This window comes from Myotis lucifugus, unplaced genomic scaffold, assembly GCF_000147115.1.
Source record: "Myotis lucifugus unplaced genomic scaffold, Myoluc2.0 scaffold_360, whole genome shotgun sequence".
NCBI classification, from domain to species: Eukaryota; Metazoa; Chordata; class Mammalia; order Chiroptera; family Vespertilionidae; genus Myotis; species Myotis lucifugus.
Window position 1 is genome coordinate 776905 of NW_005871408.1, and position 23173 is coordinate 800077.

The 23173-nt window shown below is 41.9% G+C and overlaps 1 protein-coding gene across 1 annotated transcript in view; it reads right to left on the reverse strand.

Moving 5' to 3' along the window:
* Window positions 1-22960, reverse strand: part of CUNH9orf3 (chromosome unknown C9orf3 homolog) — a 320137-nt gene extending 297177 nt beyond the window's left edge. The window contains exon 1 of the mRNA XM_023764898.1: window positions 22884-22960. The gene's annotated coding sequence lies outside the window, so the exon portion shown is untranslated. The remainder of the gene's footprint in view (window positions 1-22883) is intronic.
* Window positions 22961-23173: the final 213 nt, after the last annotated feature.

Here is a 23173-nt window from a genome sequence, read left to right on the forward strand (position 1 = left end):
ACAAAAACGGATTCCACTCACATCAGGATCACATAGTCAGTCATGCACTGACTGGGCCTCAACACGATTGGACAGGACGCACGCAGCACCCCGCAGGCCGCCGTGTTTATTCTGGCCGTCATGGCCACATCTCAGCATGCAGATGCCATTCCTCTCCGGTGCCTAATGTGTTTATGCTCACACTACCAGCAGGCATTGGGTTGCAAAGATCAGATTGGAAGTGATTTCACTGTTTTCAAAGAGAAAAGAATTCATCCCTTTGATTGCTACTTGCTTGCAAAGCAGAGTTTGCTTCAGTGTTCCAGAGTGCCACTTAAACTAAATTACAGCCGTGATGGGGAGAGGATGCCTGGGAGAACTCATTACTGTTCCAGAAAAAAAGACTTCACTTTTTTATTCCTTTTTCAAAAAGCCATACTTGCCCATGGAGGCTGACCAGCGAAGGCCCAGGAAAGGTTATCTACCCGCTGAACTGCAACATCTGGTTCCCCCTTAGGAGATGTGTCTTAATAAACACTGATTTGTTTCCTGGTACTATCAACAGTTAAAGATTTCATAAGAAATATCTAAATTTTAAAACTAGAAAGTAACTGTTAAAGACATGTCAAAGGAACACAACCAAGAACTAGGCAATCACAGCATAGCCGGTTGGGGTACACCTCCCCTATCAAATCTGACTTTGTCCTCATGCCATCCCTTTATCCCTCCCTTGGCCCTTGTCTCTTGCTTAAGGCACAGTGACAGCTTTCCATTTCCCAGGGGCAAATAACTTGATTGTCAGGTTTTTTGAAAAGTGCATTTATGAAAAACTTAAAACTAGCAAAAAGCTGGGAAAACATCTACTAAAAATAATCTGTTTAGAATATGTAACTGACATTCTCCTAATACCTTGCAATCCTTTTTAGTCTTACTATCCCTTTTTTACAAATGAGGAGATGATGCTTAGAGAGGCTGAGTGCCCAAGGTTACTAAGATCTGAACTCACGCGACTGGACTCCAGAGTGCTCCTAACCTCTATGTCCATGGCAATCCTACAGAGTAACCACAACATGCCACCTTGTGTCAAGGTCATTTGGGAAATCAAACAGAGGCCCTCACAGACAACAGCGAAGGGCTGGGTTTGAGACTGTGAAGGAAGAGTAATTAGGTCAGAGAAGAGAGGGTGGGCACAAACAATAGATATCGCATCTCTGCCAGCTCTTTTCCAATTCTACTACTTAAAAGGTGAGACAGAGCTGAATGAAAATGAGAAACAGATTACTTTGACAGGTAGGAATTTTGAGGCACATTTTATTTTTATTTTTTCTTTTAAATCTTTATTGTTGACAGTATTACAGATATCCCTCTTTCCACCCCCTCTCCAACCAGTTCCCACCCTGCCCCAGGCTTTCACCACCTTATTCTCTGTGTCCATAGGTAATGCATATATGCATATAAATTCTTTGGTTAATCTCTTCCTGGCCCCTTCCATCCCCTTCCTTCTGAGATTAGTCATTCTGTTCCATGTTTTCATGCCTCTGGTTCTATTTTATTCATCAGTTTATTTTGTTCATTAGATTCCTTGTTCATTTATTTTGATTTTTAAATTCTACTGTTAATAGATATGTATTTATTTCTATGTATTTATTTCTTCTTCTTCCTTCTTCCTCCTTCTTCTTCCTCCTCCTCCTCCTCCTCCTTCTTCTTCTTCTTCACTGCTTTTCTCTTGTTGCTTTTAAGATTCTCTTTTTGTCTTTAACTTTTGGCATTTTAATTGTGATATGTCTTGGTGTGTGCCTCTTTGGGTTCCTCTTGTTTGGGACTCTCTGTTCTTCCTGGACTTGTAAGTCTATTTCTTTCACCAGGTAGGAGAAGTTTTCTGTTATTATTTATTCAAATAAGTTTTCAATATCTTGCTCTCTCTCTTCGCCTTCTAGCACCCCCATAATGCGAATATTGGTACACTTGAAGTTGTCCCAGAGGCTCCTTACACTATCTTCATATTTTTGGATTCTTTTTTCTTTTTGCTCTTCTGATTGGGTGTTTTTTGCTTCCTCATATTCCAAATCATTGATTGATTCTCAGACTCCACTACTGTTGAATCCCTGTAAATTATTCTTTATTTCAGTTAGTGTGTGCTTAACTTCTGACTGGTTCTTTTTCATGTCTTTGATGTTCTAAGATCCCTGAAATTCTCACTAACTCCCTTGAAGCTCTCATTAAAATCCTTCAGCAACCTTATAACCATTGTTTTGAATCTTGTATCTAGTAGTTTGCTTGCTTCCATTTCATTTAGGTCTTTTTCTGGAGATTTCTTCTGTCCTTTCATTTGTGACATGTTTCTTTGCCTCCACATTTTGGCTGCTTCCTTGTGTTTGTTTCCATGTATTAGGTAGAGTTGCTATGTCTCCTGGAATTGGTAGAGCGGCCTTGGGTAGAAGGTGTCCTGTAGGGCCCAGTAGCTCAGCCTCCCCAGTCATCTGAGCTGGGCACTCTAGGTGCACCACTGTGTGGCCTGTGTGCACAGTCTTGTTGTAGTTGAGCCTTGATTGCTATTGGCGTCACTGGGAGGAATCGACCTCCAGGCCAATTGGCTGTGAGGACCAGCTGTGACTACAGTAGGAGAGCTGCTGTGCAGAAGACAACCCTATGGAGCAGGACTTGCTTCAGTGGGGCTTTGGTGCTCACTGAGTCTTTTCCTTAAGTGTGTCCCTGGTGGATATATAGAGTTGTGATCTAATATGGTCTGAAGCTGTCTACTGGGTGCACTGGCTCTGGGGCCTCCTGGCAAGAGCTGCAGAGCAATCTACAGATGGCTCCTGCTTGTGTTGGGCTTAGAAATGCCCAGGTGAGGTCAAGCTGTCTTAGGCCTCTTATTGATAGGTATGGGGCACGCTGACACCAGCTGCTGCTTGTTTGAGAGATTTTAGGAGAGTCTGAAGCCTGAGCCAGGACAGGCCATTCATATGGAAAAGCCACTGCAAACAGCCTGGGTGGGGCTGCAAATTGCATGGGGCAGGATCTCAGGGAATTACCAGGGTGGAGGCAACAGTGTGAGTCAGGCTGATGGAAACTCAGATATGGCTGGACCTCTGGTGTGGGGCTGGACCCCTTGCCTCCTGTGAACAGGAGGCCTCTGCAACTCAGATATCCCTCCCAATTAAAAACATGCCACACGTGGGTGTCGGATCAGCCCATTCCATACCTCCATACCTCCTACCAGTCTCAGTCTGCTTTCTTCTTTACTTCTCTAATTGTAGGACTTCCATTCAGCCAGCTTTCAGATGGTTCTGAATGATGGTTGTTCTATATTTTAGTTGTAATTTTGATGTGGTTGTGGGAGGTGGCGAGTACAGGCGTTCACCTACGCTGCCATCTTCTGGGTTAGTCTCTTGGGACACATTTTAAATTTTACATGTATAGGGCACTTATGACTGGAGCTTGCAGGAGTGAAAGTTGCTCTGGGTGAGTCAGTGAGTGAGTGGTGAGTGAATGTGAAGGCCTAGGACATAACTGTACACTATTGCAGACTTTATAAATACTGTACATGTAGGCTAGATTTCATTTATAAAGCAACACGAGATTAAATCAAGCATAAGAGAAAATGATGCAATCAAGAGACAGGTAAGCACAAGGTATATGAGGCTGCTGCCTGCAAAACATGGCATACTGTTATATAGCAAACTTTTTTTTAATAAATAGAGCACCCTCTAAAATAATAAAAAGTACAGTAAATACATCAACCAGAAATGTAGCTGTTCATTAGCATTATCAAGTATTATGTAGCATACATAATTGTATGTGTTGTACTTTTATACAACCAGAAGTGCAGTAGGTTTGTTTACAGCAGCATCACCACAAATATGTGAGTAATACATTGTGCTACAACATTAAGATGGCTACAATAACAGGATTACTACACATTATTAGGCTATAGGAATTTTCAGCTCCATTATAATATTACTAAGGGTCCAGTGCACGAATTCGTGCACCTTGAAAGGAACTGTGGGCCGCGAGGCTGCGGTGGGCACAGGGCCGGGTCTCAGCCCATCCTCTGCGCCCCTGCCAGACCCCTCCCGCCCTGGCCCCCGGCCCCCTGTCTGCCTGTAGCCCCACTCCTGCCACTGCTGCCGCTCACACCCACTGATGGCACGGAGCAATTGGGGCTGGCACCAGCAGTGGGTGCAAGCGGCAGCTGCTGCCCTGATTGCCCCTCAGGAGCAGGAGGATGTGGAGAAGCCCTCAGGGGCGATCTGGGCCCGCAGCCGCTGCTCGCACCCGCCAACAGTGCCGAGCGATTGGGACCGGTGCCTGGCGCTGGCAGCAGGTGCGAGCTCCTGGAGAGACCATGGTCTGCACATGCCCCCTGGTGGTCAGCGCATGTGATAGCAACCAGTTGTTGGGTTGTTTGGTTGTTCCACCATTCAGTCTATTTGCATATTAGGCTTTTTTATACATATAGACTAGAGGCCTGGTGCACAAAATTCATGCACGGAGGGGGGTGTCCCTCAGCCCAGCCTGCACCCTCTCCAATCTGGGACCCCTCGAGGGATGTCCAACTGCCCAGTGTGGGATTGGGCCTAAACGGCAGTCAGACATCCCTCTCACAATCCAGGACTGCTGGCTCACAACCGCTCACCTGCCTGCCTGCCTGATTGCCCCCTAACCACTCCCCTGCCAGCCCGATTGTCCCTAACTGCCCTCCCCTGCCAGCCTGTTCAACCCCAACTGCCCTCCCCTGCTGGCCCGATCACCCCTAATTGCCCTCCCCTGCCGGCCTAATTGCCCCTAATTGCCCTCCCCTGCAGGCCTGGTTGCCCCTAACAGTCCTCCCCTGCCAGCCTGGTCACCCCTAACTGCGCTCCCCTGCCGGCCTGGTTGCCCCAACTGCCCTCCCCTGCAGGCCTGGTTGCCCCCAACTGCCCTCCTCTGCTGGCCTGGTCACCCCTAACTGCCCTCCCCTGCCGGCCATCTTTGACCACATGGGGGTGGCCATCTTGTGTGTTGGAGTGATAGTCAATTTGCATATTACTCTTTTATTAGATAGGATGGAACCACAGTAGTATATGCAGTCATCATTGACAGAAATGTTATGCAGCATAAGAATTACTATGAGGCATAGCAAAGATGGACAGCATCTAGGATGAAGTGGTACCATGACATAATGCAATTCCAGTTCTTCCTTTCCAGCCCCTCCCCTTCAACATAGGACTGCAGTTTCTGGAACCCTTGTAATTGGTGACTGCCCTATGACTAGTCTAGCCAATGAGTTGTAAATGGAAGTGTCTGAGTATCACTTCCGGGCCTAGTATTTGACAGCTGGTGCATGACCCTCCAGAGTGCTCTTTTCCCTCTTTTCAGACAAACAAAATATGACATGAAGGCTATTCTATCAGCCTGGGTCTCCGAATGATGGCGATAAGCAGAGCCCCCACTTGAGCTGTGATGAACACACAGCATGAGCAAGAAACATACCTTTACTATTTTTTAAACCACAAACATTTTAGAATTATTACTACTGCTGACTTAATCTACCTTGACTTATGCACTCTGTACCAAGCATCTCCTCCCTCCAGAAGCATTCTGCCAAGACTGTTCCTGAGGCACTAACTTACTGCTATGTCCATACTTAAAAAAGAAAAAGCTTCCAATGAATTTCTACGATTTAAAGAAAAAACGTAAACTTCTTAGCATTCAAAGCTCTTACCAACTTACATTTTCAACTTTATCCTACCAGAGCAACCTCCTATTACCTGACTCTGAGAGCCTCATGTCCAGCCTCCACTCCTTGCCTCCCCTGCCCCAACAAAGGGGCACTTCCCCTCTCTCTTCTCTTTAAAGTTCAATTCTCTCCACTTCACTAAACTTTCTTCCACAGCCCTAATAACAGCTAACACCAAATACTTACTAAGTGCTAGGTTTTGTTCTAAGTACTTTTGATGTATTAACTCATTTAGTCTTCGAAATAACTCTATGAAGTGGGTACTATTATTATAAAACTCATTTACAGATGAGGAAATGAAAACACGGGGATTAAATAACATTCTCAAGGCTCCACAGCTAATAAATGAAGCCAGAAGAACCCAGCAGTCTGTCTCCAAAGACTGTCCTCTTCACCACTGTCCTCTGTTGTTCCTAGGAGGCTCCAATCTCCCTTCTCTGAACTTGCACTACCCTATGTGGATCTTTCTGGCACATGATAATATTGTGCCCTGCATGACTAGTCACTATTTCATGTGTCCATCCTTTATCTACTAAGATAAACTATAACCTCCTGGAGTGCAGGAAGCTACTTTACCATTCTCTGTGTCATTCAATTAAAAAATGCCAATAGCCCTGGCTGGTTTAGCTCAGTGGTTAGAGCATTGGCCCTCGGACTTAAGGGTCCAGGTTCCATTCCGGGTCAAGGTCATGTACCTGGATTGCAGGCCTGATCCCAGCCCAGGCCAGGGTGTGTGCAGGAGGCAACCAATCAATGTGTCTATCACATCGATGTCTCTCTCTCTGTCTCTCCCCTCCCTTCTACTCTCTCTAAAAAAAAAAAGAAAAAGAAAAAATGCCAATTAAATAAATCACTTCTGTGATAAGCACAGGTCCACTGGAAAGGGTATGTATTAATAAAATATTATGACACTTTGACATCATGGGGCCTTGCTAACCTTGGAGGCACAATTCCTTCCAGGGCTAATATGCAAACCAACCAACCAGGGTTCACAGCCCAGCCACCTCGGGTATCTAACTCTTACAGACCAAGCTAATAGTCCCCCACACTAACACTCCAGGGCAAGATACAGACAAGTACAGACTACCCTACAGCCCAGAGCCCTCCGAAATTACTCCAACTCGCCAACCCTAAATCTGCCTGCCCTGCCCTGCTTTGCCTTTGTCCCACATCCAGCACTCCTTCTGCCTCCTGCCTGAGGCTGCTGCTTCCAAGTGTGGCCCTGCGTGGATGCCCCTCCTCTTGGGAACTGCAATGAACAAACTCTTCTTTCAAAGCCAGTTTGCTTCCATGTCTGTCCCCTTATCAAACCTAATTAAAACAAATCTCAGGTACATTTTAAAAGAGAGGAGCACCCTATCTGGAGGTCCTTGGAAATGCAAACCACATGCTTGGGGCCAGGGAGGATTCCTATGGCTCTTCCTTTATTTCATCCATCTCCACCAGTGCTGGGAGGAAGGACGGCCGGGGCGACAGAGACACAGGAGCAGGCACGGAACAGCACAGGTCTGGGGCGCTTCCTGCTCAGCGTGAGGAAGACAGAAGCCCATCTTGTCTTCCAGTTACTAGTACTTTAGCCCTTAGGATCTTAGCACCGAGTTGGTAACTATAATTAATTGTAAAGGCTTCAAATCTTTAATGACCTCACATTTGTTAGCCCTTTTTCTATTTTTTCCCCATAAGGATTAGCAGTCTGATCCCTAACCCCAAAAGGGTCCTAAAACAACCACAGGGGCAATAAGGAAAGGTGAATCTGGGGGAAACGAAATGCCAGGAGAGGCAGTTCTGAGAGGAGAGAAAACCAGGACTAGCCCCTCTCAGCCGCCAGGAAAGAGCTTGGCGACCCCGACCTGGCTCTGTGAAGCAGTCTGCGAGGAAACCAGGGGTTTCTCACGCTCTCCCCTGGACAAAGCTAACCAGTGTGAACAAACGCTGAACAGACACCTGTCGAATGGACACCTTAATCATCTGAAATTGAATAGTTTTATGATACTCATGGGGATTTTATAGTCCACTGTCATCCATTAATTTAAACTATTTTTTTCTTGTCCTTTTCTATATCTCCCTTGAGACAAATATACTGCTTTTCTTGTACAGCAAAAGGTGGTGCAATTTTGCAAAGTGTTCTGATATTCCAGTGTACCTGTGAAGTAAGTGCACATTCCACTGAAAAAAAACACCAGAGAACGCCCATCCCACAAACACCCCTACTTTCAGAGGTTCAAAGGATGAGGTATGGCACGGATCTAGAACATAGCAGGCCAGGAGAATCCCATTCACCCAAAACTTGCCTAGAATGTGTTGGTCCCAAGCAAGCAACATGAATCTAGGATGCTTAGAAAGACCATGTAGACGCAGTCTTCCCCTTTGGGGATCTAGTCAGTTCAGAACTCCTCTGGACTATTCAGAAATCTTTGAGAAGGCACTTGACCTTTACACACTAGTATTAACAATGAGCAACTAGTGTGTATCTAACATGTTGGGTGCTTGCTGTGAGACAAGTTAGACATTTTAAGTACATTATTACATTTACTACTACTATCCAATGAGGTACATCTATCATCTCCATTTTACAGATGAGTAAATTGAGGCCCAGGAATTTTAATATACTTTCCTAAGTTTACAGTTATTTGATAGAAGAGTTGAAATATAGATTCATATGGTATGGCTCCAGATTCCAGACTCTTAGCACTATACTGCCTGGATCAAAAATGCCTGTTTAAATCACAGAGAGTGCATTAGATCCAAAATCCATAAGTTGAATGAGACAGGCAACACTGAAACTGGTCAAGAGATATCTCCATATCACCATACAAACAGGAGTACCCACCATCTCCAGGGTCTTCCCCCCACACACACTCTTAAATACCACCATAAACTGCTGCTTGTTGCCAAAGTGATTTATACTATGTTATGGCTCATGATTTTAAGGAGTAATAAAATATTACACATATACCAAATAGAAGGTATATTTTAATTCTGACCTAATAAAATTTACATTTAAAATTGTATAACACCAAACACTTTACATGTTTATATTCTACTAGTGCCGCGGTGCACAGATTCATGCACATTGAAAGGAAATTAATTAGAAAGTGGCTGGTGGGACGGGACTGGGCAAGACGGGCCAGACATGCCCTGGAGCCAACCTCCCGCGGTCCCTCCCTGGCCAGCCGCACCTGGGGCAGCGTCATGGCTCGAAGGGTGTCTACAGAGTGAGCAGGGTCCCGCCAGCAAAGGGGTCCCTTGGCCTGGCCTGCGGGGATAGGGCTGAAACCAGCTCTCTGACATCCCCCGAGGGGTCCCAGATTGCGAGAGGGCAGTTCTCAGGTGACACACCCCAAAATTGGGCTCCCTCCTCTCTGGTTCTGGGGTGTGTCACCTGAGAACCACCGCTGCCAAGTCACCACAGCTCAGCAGCTCCTGTGTTGAGCATCTGCCCCCTGGTGGTCACTGAGCATCATAGCTACCGGTCAGACAGTCAGACAGTTGCTTAGCCTTTTATATTTATAGATTCGTTAAAGGTAAAATCAAGTGTTAATGATGATGTAATAATGTAACATTCCATATATCCCTAAATAGGCAAAATACTATCCAGAAACCATACTTATCATCAGATACCATTTAAATCACAGAGAAGTGCATTAGACCCAAAATCCTTAAGTTGAATGAGACAGGCAACACTGAAACTGTCTCATTCACTGGAATTCTAGGAATTGGAAGACGATGGAAAAGTACGTAAGGAAAAATAATTAGAAAACAAATTCATGTTTTAGGTCTACTTCTAAACCAGCAGGAGTACAAGCCTTGTTTACATATGCTTCTTTCACTCCAATTCCTCCCCATCGCTCTCCGGAAGAACACGACTTCTACAGACAAGCTCAGATTGGCTGGGAGGGCTGTTATGACACTGCCCATGTCTTCTCAGACCTGATTCTCACATGACACAGTTTCTAAAACCTTCATAATCCAGGTCACATGCAAGTTCATGCACTGCCCTCCCTGTAGAATCAGAGCACAACAGTTGAAATAAGGTGTGACTACAGCAGATGCAAAAGGAAGGGCTATTATTCCAGGAAGTGCTTTGCACACCACTGGCCCAAGATAAATAAATATTGAATACTTTTGTGAATATAATTCAATTAACATAGCCTTTTAAAATACAAAGAACTGGCTTAATATTTAAAAATGAGGTCTTTATCAGACCACCCAGCTATTTTTGTTATGCTAGGATAAAAATTAACAAAACTTTTACAACTCCACTAGGAGAATCAATATAATTTATTATTGTCTATAAATATTCACATACTGGAAACAGGATCAGGATTAATAGAGTTGGGTTGCAGGGTTCAACAGGGTAAAAATAAAGAAATTGGAAAAAATATAGACAAAAATATCAACTTTTTCAGTAAGATTTTCCTCTCCTCAAAATGTTAAAGAAACACTATTTTTAATAGAAACTATTTTTGAAATTCAGTCCTTAAAGAAGTAATGTGAAAATAGTTTGTTAATAATGAATGTTCTGCTATGGAGAAAAAGTTGCTGCTCCAGCTCTTAGTAGAACACATTTTAAAGCACAAAGGGATGATACAGATATGGACTCCTCAAATCTGTGATAACAAGAGACTCAAAATCCAGCTCCCACTCTGAATGAATCCCCCCTACAACACATCTACACTCATCCAGTGACTATTTCAAAAGCCCCGGTATCTTTGTATACTGCTTAAAAAAAAATCAGTAAAACCCAAATGTCTCTCAAGTGATGAATGGATAAACAAAATGTGGTATATCCATGCAATGGGATATTAGGCATAAAAGGGAATGAAGAACTGATACAAACTACCACATGGATTAGAGAGAGAGAGAAGGGAAGGAAAGAGAGAAACATCAATTTGTTGTCCCACTTATCTATGCATTCATTAGTTGATTCTTTAAAACAGTATGCAAAGTGAAAAGAAGACACAAAAGGCTACATATTATATGATTCCATTTACCCCAAATGTCCAGAATAGGCAAATCCACAGGGACAGAAAGTAAATTAGTGGTTCCCAGAGGCTGGGGAAAGGGGAGAATGGGAGAGATTACTAATGGATAATGAGATTCCTTTTGGAGTGATGACAATATCCTAAAATTAGACAGTGGTGATGGCTGCACAACTCTGAGTAAATTAATAATGAATTATACACTTTTGAAGGGTGAATTTTATGGTATGCAAATTATATCTCAATAAAGCTGTTATTTTTTAAAAAGGGGGAAAAGAACAAACCATTTAAACAAAGTGTTATAGTAATTATCTCACCTGTGTCCTACAGAAGATAGAAAATCTTACATAATTTTGAACAAAAGACTCAGTAAAGACATGGATTATTATAAGCTTGGTGCTTTTAAAAGGACTATTTAAAAGACATGCATATTAATTTGAATAGGAACTTGAAGTTAAAGAGCTATGCTACACCAAGTACACATCTCCTTCCCACATGGCGTAGCATTTTAATCTTAGCACTTTTAAATTATTTTAAAGACTATTCCCAGAAGTATAAACCTTGAGTATTTGTTTAAAATAGTATTTCCCAAACTTCAGTCATGTACCACCTTCATATCTTTGCTATTCTCATACCATCTGTGTTATTATTTATTAAGGACTTTTCTTCAATCCACTTTACCATTGATTCACCTTTAATAACATCATGAAATCATGGGTGTGATTTGCCAATTTATATTTCTCTATCACATATTAAAATAGGTACATAACTATTAAGATGCAAAAGTTGCTTATCTACATATCACTTTAAATCATCTTGCACACAATTGGAGAAAACGGTGGTTAAAAAATCAGCTTAGCCTGGTAACATATCTATACTTTAAATATGACAAGAAAATTAGAATGTTCAGAAAACAGAACATTTTTTATTCTATAAAGTTCTGGGTTTTTTTTTAATTGATGAGAGAGAGAGAGAGAGTGAGAGAGCGAGAGAGAGAGTGTTAGTTAAAGAAACATCAATTTGTTGTCCCACTTATCTATGCATTCATTAGTTGATTCTTGTATGTGCCCTGACCACAACGTTGGCATATTGGGATGATGCTCTAACCACCTGAGCTACCCGGCCAGGACGTAAAACTCTGTTTTACAAAGTTCTATTCTATAAAGGCCCATGTTCAATGAGAGCAACAGGACGGGCACTTAGCCAAGAAAACGTATTTGAGAATAATACTGGAGTGGATGGTAGAGGAAAATGGCAGGCAGGCAGGCCTCCACGAGGGAAACCGCTGAAAGATCAAGGATGCCAGGTCTTCTCTACCAGTTCCTGGGCATGGTGTGGTACCATCCAGGTGCTATGCCATGCTCTGCCTGTGCAGCAGAGCTGGACATAGATGTTCCACTTATTTATGCATTCACTGGTTGCTCCTTATATGTGCCCTGGCTGGGGATGGAACCCACAACTTTAGAGTATGGGGATGATGCTCTAACCAACTGAGCTACCTGGCCAGTTTTAATGTAATGACTGAAGTGCAGAGAGCAGGGGGGAGGGTGAGGGAGGGAAAGAACGGGGGGGGGGGGTGGAAGAGGGGGAGTAGAGAGAGAGATGCTTCTTGCCCCATTCTTGGTCATTAATCATCTTTTGGAAGCTAAATACAACAACTTTTATGTAATTCCATGCAGGGAAAAAATCATACACCATTTTAGATAAACCTACTCCTGCCCCTGATGTGAACTCAGGGTACTAGCCTGTAGGCTCATTAACAGTATTTTCTTTACACTCTTGATACCTTTTAAGCTCCTAGCACATGGTTTAGAGACTCTGAAAAGATAAAGGGTTAATCTATTATTTTACTGTGTGAATTTTTAATATGTAGCCCCTTAAGTGTAAAGGTAGGCTTCCTAAAGATTATTTAGAAAATATTAATTACAGAACTACAAAATGTGTCAGTCTGATTGGTGTTGTGTTATAATATTACTCTGACAAAGTGGCCTTTGGAGGCATTTTTAACTTCGGAAGACTACCCCATGATTTCTCAAATAATTTTATCCCAAGTATCTCTGTATAGCCTCTCAGTGAATATTAAACATTCAGATAGCTTCATTACTAGCAATTAAGATCCATATCTGTAAATATCCCCCAAAACCCATGAAAACATTTGTATCTCAGAAATCCCCAAGAGTAAAATTATAAGCAGATGAATCAGCACTGGTTTTGGAGATAAGCAGTGTTTCTCGAAATGTGGTCCAAGGAGCACAGACGCCGGAATCAGCCGGGCAGGGGCAGGCTGGTGGGAGGGCTGCTTGTTAAAAATAGATTCTGGGACACTATGTCAGACCTGCTAACTCAGGATCTCCAGGGATAGGGGCCATTAATCCACATTTTAAATACGATGTCCAGGTAAGTCTTATATACCCTAATGCCTCTGAACCATTTAGCCACTTGAACCGACTCTTGCTCTCACAAAGCCATAAGAATAGGATTCTTACAGGTCATTGCATATATAAATAAAATAATCAAGTACTAAATATTTAAAATGAAAAAGGAGGCAAGGTGAAAGCTCTCCTCCATGACAGTCGGGCAGAACTCAGTGTGGCCTGCAGCCAGGAACAGGGGTATTCTCCACTACAAGCACAGTGTTCCCCATTACTTGTACCTATAGTGAAGAGAGCAGTATCTTTCCTGTCCTTCAACTTGAAACACAGCATACTCTGTAAGAGTAATGCCATCCCTACATAAAGATTAAACGATGTGCTGGCATGTGATGACGGTTTCACCCGGTCTTTCTCAACATTGTGACTTTGCCACCACAATTAGGCAAAGTGGTTCTCAAACTTCATGTGCATTTAGAATCACCTGAAGAACTTGTTAAAACAGACTACTGGCCTCCAAGAATTTGCATTTCTAACAAGTAGCAGGTGATACTGGCACTGCTGGTCCAGAAACTACCACCAGCCGTGGGCAAACTACGGCCCGCGGGCCGGATCCGGCCCGTTTGAAATGAATAAAACTAAAAAAAAAAAAGACCGTACCCTTTTATGTAATGATGTTTACTTTGAATTTATATTAGTTCACACAAGCACTCCATCCATGCTTTTGTTCCGGCCCTCCGGTCCAGTTTAAGAACCCATTGTGGCCCTCGAGTCAAAAAGTTTGCCCACCCCTGTACTAGACTCTGAGAATCATAGGCTTAATCTAACTATGGCCTCCTCTGAACCCGCACTCTGTACAATTCGCTGTGGAGCTCAATGACGCTAAACAATGGCTCCATCTGGCAAATGCTCTAACTGCATGCTGTAGGGCTTCTTGTGTAGGACTCTTGCTGCTCAGTATCTTTAAAAAGTTCCCATTCTTCAAAACTTGTAGTATGGGTGATAAACTTGTCTTTTCTTGGCAACTCCCTTCCTGTCCCTCCCCTGATTCCTGGCCTCTGTCTGACCCTACAGCCCCCACTTGCTACGCTGCATGGACAATCTTTCTGTCCCCTATAGGAAACTATATACTTAGGAAGGGCAAGAGGTCCCTCTGTTCCTGTCTTAGAGAACCACACTTCCTTTAGCACAGTGGTTCTCAACTTTGGCTGCACATTACAATCACCTGGGAATCTTTCTAAAATCCTGATTTCTGGGCCTCATCCTCCGGAAATTCTGTTTCTTTGTTATGGGGTGAGGCCACAACATTAGTAACAAAGAAACAGAATTTCCAGAGGATGAGGCCCAGAAATCGGGATTTTTAAAAGATTCCCAGGTGATTCTAATGCGCAGCCAAGGTTGAGAACCACTGCTTTAGCAGGAAATCAAGACAGGTGCCCACCAGTTAGCAATCTATCTGGTGATGTTAACAGGGCTAGAGCTGTGCAGACAGACGCAGTAAGGAGTACTGCATGAAGAGGCAAACTTAGCTCAAGGATAAAGTCAAAGATTCTTAGAGATATAGAAAGCATTAAGTTCTTAATATTTATATTCTGGTACTTTGTGGGAATAAATACAGATTTTTCCATTCAGATAAGTCCAGAATTTATACACTACAATTGGGTGCATCATTCTCTATAAATGGCTTTCAAATCCACCTCATCAAGATTTAAATTATATTCCCAGCATCAGGTTCTAAGTAGTTAAATAAACATGTATAGAGTTCATCCTTCCCAAGGAAAAAGGTTTCAACAAATTCCTAGAAATTGAAAAGCATTTGGGAGCAAAACCAAAAAAGGCATTTAATATAGCTTAAATATCTTTAGAAGATCTTCCACAGCTCCATTATATTTTAAATTTGAACATATAGCCCTGGCCAGTGTGGCTCAGTTGGTCGCAGGTTTGATTCCTTGTCAGGGCACATGCCCACATTTTGGGTTCGATTCCAGATTGGGGTGTGTGCAGGAAGTAACCGATCGCTGTCTCACTCTCGCATTAATGATCAATGTTTCTCCCCCCCTCCCCCATTTCTTTCTCTCTTTCTCAAATCAAAGAAAGTATGTCCTCAGGTGAGGATTATAAATAAATAACTTTGAATGTATAACTGACAATTTGGGGTTCCATGTTAATTAGAAAGCTTTAAAGGTAAGGTTAAACAATTTATTTTTCTTTGAGACTTTACTATATGCTTAAGAAAAAGGTATAAACCTGAAAAATGAATACAGAACTACACCAATAGGGAAGGATGTTTTGAAATTGTTATTCATAAGCTGGTTAAATGTTGCAAATACTGCATAACATTAATAATTTACCATGTAGAATAAAATATATGACTTTTTGAAATTATTGTAAGAAAATGACTAAACACTACATGTACTGTATTTCCAGAACCTAAAGCTCTCTCTTTATTAGCAAATATGTTAAGCCGTGTTCCGAATCAAAGAGATTTGTTACAAATGATAGTCCAGGTCCTTGGGCATCCATTGGCCCAATGTGACCACTGAAGAATCAGGTTTGTCAGGTACTGAGCGCGGTTGCAGACTGAGCATGCAGATCGCTTAGTGTCACCTACCACTAGAGAGTCAGCGATGGGATGTGCTGCTGCTGCTGCTGCTTTATAAAGTGCAGCTTCTTTGACAAAATACTGTCTTCTGACACATTTTCGTATTTAGTATGAATGTCCGTTTTCATGGCTGGAAAAAGCAACCCATTTCTCCTTTGAGGTGCTAGATCCTAAACACCAAAACAAATCAGGTCTATATGAAAAATTGGTTATCACTCTTTATTGAGGTAATAAATTAATCTTTTTCTTAGAAATCCTCATACTTAAGTACAGAAATAAGGTTACAAAATATCATTGCTAATCACCAATAGGGAATATAGCTATCACAGGGTATTCCTTGATAAAAGCTGGTTTTTATGCTATCCCAAATAAATCAGCTCCCACAAAATAATTTGTATGAGAAGCAAGTAAAAATATCAAGGCTTTTAATATCACCCACTTACTTCCCATTTTGCACTGACAACACCTGTGATATAACAAAACCTAGATCAACTTGTATCTGTGGATAATATTTTTTTAATGCTCTGTTAGAACCCATTCTTCATTGGGTTCTTTCAGCCTTATTTTTGGAGCAGTAACACAAATTACCATGCCCTCCTTAAAACTCTCTCCTCTTTTGGTATTTGTAATACCATGACCACCTCTCTGCCTTCCCACATCTTTAGCCCTTCCTTTTCCCACTTCTTAGATGCTGGTGTATCCTGTCGCTCTACCTTCAATCTGTCTCACTTGTCTATGCAATCCGTGCTCTGTCCATTTTAAATTCATACCCTGCTCTGATCGCTCCTAAGTTTTTCTAGTGAATGACAGTACCATCTACCCAGCTACCCAAGATAGAACCCTGGGATCATCCCAGAGTTCTTACCTTCACCTACACATAAACAACTGCAAAGTCCTATCAATTTACACTATCTCTTGGATCCACCATATCAGGTCATTCTCTCTGCAACCTATCTAATTCAGGTCATTATCTCTCACCCAGAACATACCATTATAAGAAGAATGATAATTGAGTACATATGAGTAAAACAACTTGGGAGTCCACTCTTACAAATAAGGATGCTACACAAATATGAGGTATGATTCAAAAGAACAGAACACTGGTATTCTTTTTGTAAAAAAAAAAAAAATCATAACATCGCATGTATATCAGCAAATCATTTAATCATCCCAGGCTTTAGACTCCCAAATGCTGCATGAAGAGTAAAAGAGATATATCAAAGGATCCTTTCAACCGTAGCATTCATTCTATAGCTCTATTTCTACCAGACATTGTTCAAACAGTTCATGCCTTCAAATACGCACCAAACTTGCTACATACACAAGATACTATTGGTGCCAAAAGAGGCAGATATGTCTCCTTTGCTGCCAAAATGTATCAAGCATATCCTTATTCCCATCAGTTTCAAAAATTAAACCTTCAGTTGCAAGTGTCAAAAAATAAATAAAATGTAAGCAAAAAAAAAAAAGCCAGGGAAAATCATAATGAAATTGATTTCAAAATAATTTCTTTGGAAATCAAACAACACAGAGTAATTTAACGACAAAGTGAGTGTGCCATAAACTATTGTGACAGTCAATAACAACATCATGAACAAAAAGCTCTTTCTATCCACAGAACAGTAGTGTGGGAAGCATACAATATTCTAAAAGTCAAACACCCACACAACATATATGCAATATGAGATCATAAAAAGCTTCAGGATCTGTTTTTCAAAGACGAGGCTCTCAGAGAAAGGTGGTATGAACTAAGCTGTGAAAATGCAGCCTGGATCTAATATGCAATATCAACCCCAATCAAACGAGAGGCACCTGTAACCCTTTTGACGGCTTGGGTTCAGTTGCTCTTCCATTGCCTACTAAGAAGTAATGTTCTGTTTCAAAGATCATATGAAAGGAGAGGATAGAGGAAGAATGTGGGAGGCAAAACAATTTACATTGCAAAGCTGATACTGGTCTAAGGGTCAACTCGAAATTTAGGGTAAACCAACTCTGGAGCCACACAGCATGGGTTCAAATCTCAATCTTTAACAAAATCCTCACAGGAGGATATGTTTTTACTGGTTTTAAGGAGAGGGGAAGGGAGAGAGAGTGAGGGAGAGAAAGGCATTTTGTTCATACTTCAATAACAATGTTATTCCAGTTGATATTTCCATTCCTATCCTCCAGTGGCTCACAGTCAAATCAAATCACCAAGTGTTAAATTCATACCACATGTAATGAGAAGTATAAAGAGTCATAATTCACACAAAAACAGACATATAGATGCATGGAACAGAATAGAGAGCCCAGCAATAAACCCACACATACAGAGTGTCCCCCCAAAATGTATATACCCCATGTCTGTAGATTCTATTACATTTTGAAAATGAACTGTATTTTAATAAATACTGCCTTTAAATTATTCAAAGTGTGTATACATTTTTGGGACACCCTGTATATAGTCAATTAACTTATGACAAAGGAGTCAAGACTATATATGGGGAAAGATCAGTCTCTTCAATAAATGATGCTGGGAAAACTGGACAGCCACAAGCCAAAGAACTAAAATGGACCCCTATTTTACTCATACAAAAACTTATTCAAAATAAAGACTTTAACATAAGACCTGAAGAAACCATGAAACTCCTAGAAGAAAACATATGTGGTCAACTCCTTGGCACAGGCCTAGGCCATAATTTTTTAAAACTGACACCAAAAGCAACAAAAGCAAAAACAAACAAGTGAGACTACTCAAACTAAAAAGTTTCTGCACAGAAAAAAAAAATCAATAAAATAAAAAAGCAACCTATTGAATGGGATAAAATATTTGCAAATCATATATCTGAAAAGGATTTAATATCCAAAATATATGAAGAACACATACAAATCAAAAGCAAAAAATCTGGTTAAAAATGGGCAGGTCTCAACAAATATTTTTCCAAAGAAGACATATAGATTGTCACCAGGTACATGAAAAGATGCCCCAAATCACTAATCATCAGGGGAAATGCAAATCAAAGCCACAGTGAACTATCACCTCACACCTGTTAGAATGATTAATATCAAAAGACTAGAAATAATAGGTGCTGCTGAGGATGTGGAGAAAAGGGAACCTTGGGCACTGTTGGTGCAGCCACCATGGAAAATAGTATGGAGGTTCCTCATAAAATTAAAAATACAACTACCATATGATCTAGCAATTCCACTTGTGTATATTTATCCAAAGAACAGGAAATATTGCAACAACATGGATGGACCTCAAGGGAATTATGCTAAGTGAAATAAGACAGAGAAAGACTTATACCATATGGTCTCTCTTATATGTGGAACCAAAAATAATTTTTTTTTTTAAAAAAAAAAGCAAGCTCATAGATTGGTGGCAACCAGTGGCAGGTGAAGGGGGCTAGAAGAAATGGGTAAAATGTTGCTTTTTAACTTTTAGTTTAAATAAATTTAAAAATAAATAAAGGAAAATTTTAAAAAGCATAATTAATATGCATCAAAAAATATCTTATGGTATACATATACAATGGAATATTATTGAGCCATAAAAAGAAATAAAATTCTGATACATGCTACAACATGGATGAACCTTGAAAACATGCTAAGTGAAATAAACCAGACACAAAAGGGTAGTGCATGATTCCACCTATATGAGGTACCTAAAATAGGGAAATTTGGGGACAGAAAGTAGAACACAGGTTAACAGGGGCTAGAGCGTGGAGGAGGTGGGGGGAATGGGGATTTATTATTTAACTAGAGGCCTGATGCATGAAATTCATGCAAGAGTAGGCCTTTCTTCCCCCAGATGCTGGCACTGGCTTCCCTCTGGCACCCAGAACCCGGGCTTCCCTCTGGCCGCCAACAGGCACCCAGGACCCAGGCTTCCCTCACAGCCCCAGCTTCGTCCGAAAGGTCGTCCGGTCTAATTAGCATATTACGCTTTTATTATTATAGACGGGTACAGAGTGTCTGCTTGGGATAATTAAAAAATTTGGAAGTGGAAGATAGTGATACTTAAGCAACATTATGAATGTGCTTAATGCCAGTGAACTGCACACTTAAAAATGGTTGAAATATGACTGGCCAGCATGGCTCGGTGGTTGAGCATCGACCTATGAACCAGGAGGTCACGATTCAATTCTGGTCAGGGCACATGCCCAGGTTGCAGGCTCGATCCCCAGTAGGGGGCGTGTGGGAGGCAGCCAATCAATGATTTTCTCTCATCATTGATGTTTCTATCTCTCTCTCCCTCTCCCTTCCTCTCTGAAATCAATAAAAAATACTTAAAAATATATATATAGCCTATTTTTCAACAGGAAGTTTTAGCATGAGTATCAGCCTTAATGGTCTTAAAATAAAGGACAGATCACTTACTCTCAAGTTCCTAACTATGGACACCAAATGAGTCAGTATTAACTCTTAGCTGGCCTTAGTTTCAAATACACTCCTGAAATGGGTACATACTTTGCAAATTTCATAAGGAACATTATTTCACTTTGTTGATAACATCCTTTTTTTTTTTTGGCTCCTTGAAGGGAAAGAGAAAGAGAACTATACTGAAGAGATACCTTTATGAATGGCCTATGCATAATGGAGGGTTTATAAAGAGGTACTTATCCACCTGTGCAGGGCACCACAAATGGATATGTAAACAAGTGACATTCGATTCAAAAGTAGAGAGGGTTTCATGTATTGGTAAACCATAATTTAAACCATGGAAATATAACCCAAATTCAAGAGAGAAATTAAAAGTCCATTATTTTGATACATATAATAAAGTAATATATTTGGATATTTACTCCAAACACCCAAGAAAAAGTCTTACTGCAGTACAAAAACAATAAACGTGAACTTAATAAATTAATATTTTCCTAAAACGGCTTAGGGTAAGGGATTCCAGTTAGGATTATTTAATTCTCTAGTAAACTAGTAATTACAATATATCAACTATCACTCAAGGAATAACAATTTCCAAAGAGGTAGAATGCAATAGTCAAAGAACTTAAGGTCAAAACTAGACTAATAATAACAGAGTGGGGCAAAAGTATGTTTACAGTTTTTTGTATGGAAAAAATACAATAATCCATAAGTAATAATATAAGAATAAACTGTTTTGCATACTCACAACTGTATTTGCTAATACCCCACCCTGTATTAGCAAACACTTATATGGCTCTTACAATAAGCCTGGTTTATTCTAAGCTCTTTACATATACTAACTCATTTTATCCTCACAACAATTTGTGAGAAAAGTATTACTATTCCTATTCCATAAGTAAAGAAACTGAGGTGTAGAGGGGTCAACTACTTTGACCACTATCTTGCTATATACTTGGTTGAGCTAGGACCTGAATCCTGGAAGTGTGGTTCCCCAGTTCCTGCTTTTAATTACAATGGTTACTATCTCTTGTTGACATTAGGATGGACAACATAAAATACAGGCAAACTCAAAATACAAAACAATTTGTGAGTCAAATATAATAAAAGGTTTGAGGAAATCATCATAATACACAGTAAGTGGCATTCATAATGACTGCTCTGAGATAGGGAAAATTAAAATGTTTAGTATATTTAGTGTTTAAGAAGGAATTGTTTAGTACAGTGGTCGGCAAACTGCGGCCCCTTGAGTGTGGCTCTTCCACAAAATACCACGTGCGCGCGCACGTACAGTGCGATTGAAACTTCGTGGCCACACTCAAGGGGCCAAAGAGCCGCATGTGGCTCTCGAGCCACAGTTTGCCGACCACTGGTTTAGAACAATAGAAATTTCTCTATCCAAAACAGTAAAAGTATAATTTTCATTTCTAAAGGGGTAAAACTTTCAACTATCTATAGTTACTCATTCCCTGAAGGCGCCAAACAAAAGGGTTAGACTGAGCAATCTTATTTGCCATTTAGCTCATTCTTAAGGATGGTCTGTGTGCATGTGTGCGCGCATGTATGTGTGTAGAAAGATCATAAATTAAGTTTTCCAGGTTTGAATTCCAGATATGAGAACTTAATACTAAAGGTATTAGAAAGGAAACCTGAACTTAAAGCTTGGGTCCACCATTTAGTTACTATGAATGTTTGGCAAGTTTTTCACATAACTGAGTCTCAGTTTCCTTCTCTGTAAATTGAGGATAATAATTCCTAGCTCCCAGTGTGAGCAAAGGAGAAAACGCATGCAAAGTGTTGAACACAGTGGAATATAGCAGCAGACAGTCAACAAGGAGTGACTACTATTATTCTCTAAACTTATTCTTTTTTGTCCCCCAAAAATAACAACCAAAACGTATCAACTAGCAAGTCACTTGGTAGGCTTCGCAGAATTATATGAAGTACAATATGCCCTATTAAAAAATGGAACATACTAAAAGCACAAGAAAATACAAGCCACCAATGAGATAAAAGATTTCGGAATCCTTCTTCTCCCATATCTTTTCTGGTTGGTTTTGTAATATCAACAATATGAATATGTACTGTTGGGTTTTGTTTGTTTTGCGGGGTCCACACATTCCTCCTGGGGTTCTCTTGTTTATTTATTTTGATGGGTTACCTTTGCAACAGTGGTTATCTTTGCTTGGAAACCGAAAAGAAACCCAGGAACCAGGAGCATCTGTTAATGAAATGCTAACACTGTGTCATCCATCTCAACAGGTGATTGGCTCCCAGGTGGGTCATTTGCTATCAGGGCAGGTTCTCACATGGTTGCGCCGCCCCTGACCCAACAAACACCTGCTTTACTGAGCACAGGGCCACCCTGACAGCGAACGGATGCTCTCGGCACAACAACACTCAAAACGTGGCGCTCCCAGTGAGCACCCTGGGGCGGGCGCGGTGTGGCGGTGGCTGCAGGCGGAGATGAACAGGATCGGACACTGTTCCGCCTCCTTCAACAAGGCAAGGCTGAAGGTGCACCTGCGGGGCTGGGGGCGGAGGGGCTGGGTGAGACGGGCCTGGAGGCGCGAGGACGGAGGCGGCAGCTGCTGGCTGAGGGAGGGTGTGTGCCGGCCGGGAGAGCCGCAGCCCATCACCTGCTGAGAGCGGAGCTGGACAGGACTGGCCGCTCATCCCGGTCCCCAGGACCCGCTCAGCCTCTAGGCGCCTGGGGCGAATGAGAGAGAATGGGGACCCCGACACCCAAGAAAGACAGAGCAGGGCGGGCTCCCGGTCGCCTTCACCACGGGATGCGACGGCCCCCGCCGCCATCCCCGCGCGGGAGACGCAGAAACCGTGGACCCAACCGGGAGCGCGCAGGTTACCTGTCTCAGCTGCCTGCCCAAGGGTCTCCACTTCCGCAGACTCGGGGTTACTACGGGCTACGGGGCACGCGCCGGTGACGTCATCCACGCGCGCCCGGCCTCAGCTGGCCCGCCCCGCCCCCCGGGGAGAGCAGATCCGGGCTGCGGGCGGAGGAGTCTGCGCAGGCGCGGACCGGGACCACGCGAACAGCTGGGCGGGATTGGTTTTTCCTCGAGTTGCCCTGCTACCCGACAAACTACTCCTAATTGCAAAATCTTGTTACGTAAGAAAAAACAAGTTATTGAAATAC